Here is a 3,436-nt window from a genome sequence, read left to right on the forward strand (position 1 = left end):
ATCTAAAGAATTCCCAAAACTCAGGAAGAGAATAATCATATATTTAAAAGGGCAAAGTTAGTGAAAGAAAAAGAAAAACACCTCAAAATGAATCATAGATTTAAATATAATAGATTATACTATAAGACTCAGAAGAAAATATAGAAAAATCTTTGATACCTAGGGCTTGGAGATGACATGACAATAATCACATAATCTATAAAAGAAAAGAATAATAAGTTGGACTTCATCACAATTAACAACTTTTAGTCTGTGAAAGATCCTGTAAAGAAGATGACAAGACAAGCCATAGAGTGGGAGAAAATATTCACAAATCATACCTGACAAAGGATTCTTACCTAGAATATGTAAAGAATGCTCAAAATTCCACAGCAAAAAACCAGCCCTATTAGAAAATGGGCAAAGGACATGAAGAGACATTTCACGAAAGATGATATACAGATAGTAAATAAGTATGTGAAAAGATGTTTAATAGCGCACCTATTAGAACAGTGAAAAGAAAATGTAGTGACAATTCCAAATGGTGGCGAAGGTGCAAAAAACCAGATTTCTCATACATTAATTGTTGGTAGGATATAAATGGCATAACACTCTAGAACGCAGTTTGCAGTTTCTTAAAAAACTAAGTATATGTATATGGCCATGCTACTCTGAACAAGCCCAATCCCGTCTGATCTCGGAAGCTAAGCAGGGTCGGGCCTGGTTAGTACTTGGATGGGAGACCACCTAGGAAGACCAGGTGCTGTAGGTGAAGTGTAAAAAAATAAAAAAATAAGGGATTGTAAGCTGACAAGGTCCTTGCGATCTGTGAGGTCAACCAAGGGTTGCCTCGCCTAAAAAAAAAAACAACTAAATATACAACTACCATATGACTCAGTAATTACACTCCTGGGTATGTATCCCAGAAGAATGAAAACTTACATCTACACGAAAATTGTATATAAATATTCATAGAAGTTTTATTCAAATTGCAAAAATCTAGATCCAACCAAAATATCCTTCAATAGGTAACGCTTAAACTGTGTACGTAGATACCATGGAATCTACTCAGATACAAAAAGCAATGTACTATTGATACACAGAATAACTTAAATAAATAGCAAAAGCCATTAAGGTGAGTGGGAAAAGCCTATCTGAAAAGGTTACATACTATATGATTCCATACATAATGGAACGAAATGACAAAATTTGAATGGACAAAATTATAGGGATGGAGAAATGATTAGCGATTGCGAAGGATTGGGAATTGAAAGGTGGAGGGGGATAGAGGGACTGTAAAGTGGTAGCACTAGAGAAATATTCATGGTGATGTAGGTAAAGAAAGCATTGTAGAGGCCATGTGTTAAAACACACACACACACACACACACACACACACACACACACACACAAACACAGAGTTGAGAAAACACTACAAATATTGGTTTCTCTCTCTCTGGTAGCTTTCTTCCTAATAACTTCCTAATATTTATAAATACAACCAGATTTTCCTTACCAATTACCTTCCCTTGATCCTTCAATGTATAAATCCATTTTTTCACTTTTTATTTTGAAATAATTACAAATTCATAAGAATTTGAAAAAATAAAACAGAACATTCCTGTGTACCCTTCACTCATTTCCCCCAATTGTTACATCTAAATTAACTATATAGTACAATGACAAAACTAGGAAACTGACATTGGTACAATGGGTATGTATAGTTCTATGCCATTTTATCATATGTGTAGATTCCTGCAAGCGCTACCACAATCTAGATAAAGAACTACTCCACCATCATGAATATTTCCCTGGTGCTACCACTTTATAGTCAGTCATTCCATCCTCCTTGCTTTTACAATTCCTAACCTTTGACAATTGCTAATCATTTCTCCACCCTTAAAAGAATCAAAGGCACAAAGATAATTAAAGACATTATTGCATTAGTAGGCCTGTTCGCCAGAAAAGGGATCATTCCACTTTCCAAGCCACGCCTCTTAGATATTTAACTCAGAAAGTGAGAACATGCAGAATAATGAGAAAGAATGTACAAGAAAGTGTATGAAGATGAAGAAGGAAAAAAGGCACACATGCACAAACACACAAACACACAGAAGAGTAAAGAGGAACATGGCTCACAAACATGTGGAATAAGAGAAGTCTTAACAAACTGGATGTGGAAATGTAAGAAAGAAGCAAATCAAGTGTCTGAGAGAAGTGATTAGAGAGAGGTCATACAGTGATGTAAAAAATTCCATTGGAACAGCACACAGCTAAAGCAATCTTTAGTACAGACACCAACAGCACACGCAGGTTAACTATCTATCAATCCCTATACTGGCCTAGCTTCTTTCCAGCTACTCTGATGACCATCCAGCCTCAACAATGCTTCTCCTACCGCTTGTGTCTGAGAACTCTCTCCTCATTGGTAAACCAGTTCAGTAGTGTAACCAATCACTGCCTCACAAACTAGTACATCTTGATTTTTCCCCTCCTAAGGGCCAAAGTTCCAAATGCTTATTGATTTCTAAGGGAAGCTAGGTCTAGATCAGATTTATGACATCTCTGATTGAACTAGCTCTTTGATTAATGCACATTATCTTTCCCATATTCTTGCTAATTTCGCCATCGGGAGGCTTAAAATATCACATGTGAGAAAACAGTTCAATAATTGCTGTTCATACCAATAATTTTAAGGTGTATTAGGGTGTAGAGCGATGTACATTATATGCAAAATATGTGAAGGAGAGGATTAGCGTTACTAAATTTGGGGAATAAGTATCAAATCTCATTTAGAATGATTTCCATTAAAATGGTTACAATGAATGTATTTGTAGTCAATGACGAATGTCAGTGCTTTCAAAGAGTTAAGTACATGATGAAAAATTTACAAAGTCAAAACAAATATAAATACCTTCATGTGTCATCTGTTTTCTCAGCCTAAAGAATGAGGGAATCCTTGTCAGTATTTTTCATTTAACTTCTCATTTATTCAACAAATATTTATTGAGAATAATTTCATTGAGTGCCTGCTAAATGTCAGGCACTGATCACAAAGACAGTGCTTACTTCTAAGGAGTTTAAAGATTAATCAGAAAGACGGTGAATAAGAAATTATGCTACAGAAGGCTTTCCAGAGGAGATTTTTGAGTTGAGTCCATTAGGACTAGAAGGAGTTAAACAGAATGGGCTGGTGGAGGGGGCAAGCTAGGGAATGGGGTGGAGTAGAGGGAGGTCGTTAGGAAATTTGAAGCTAAGAATACTTTCAAGTCCAAAGACAGAGGTAGAAGAGTGCTGGGTCGCTTTTACTTCCAGCATCTTTTTCTAATTATAAGCTGTTCTGCCTGCGCTCTGCAAGCCCCCTGCTCCACCTAGAGGTGGTGTGGGATCACACAAAGGCCAAGACTGGAGAACAGATGGGCTGGAACATTGCCTTGGCAGCTTGACTAGATCTGTGA

General features: G+C 36.5%; 1 pseudogene; it reads left to right on the plus strand.

Moving 5' to 3' along the window:
* Positions 1–632: 632 nt before the first annotated feature.
* On the plus strand, positions 633–751 carry LOC112485017 (annotated as a pseudogene).
* Positions 752–3,436: the final 2,685 nt, after the last annotated feature.

The sequence above is a fragment of the Pteropus alecto genome, unplaced genomic scaffold (assembly GCF_000325575.1).
Source record: "Pteropus alecto unplaced genomic scaffold, ASM32557v1 scaffold95, whole genome shotgun sequence".
NCBI classification, from domain to species: domain Eukaryota; kingdom Metazoa; phylum Chordata; class Mammalia; order Chiroptera; family Pteropodidae; genus Pteropus; species Pteropus alecto.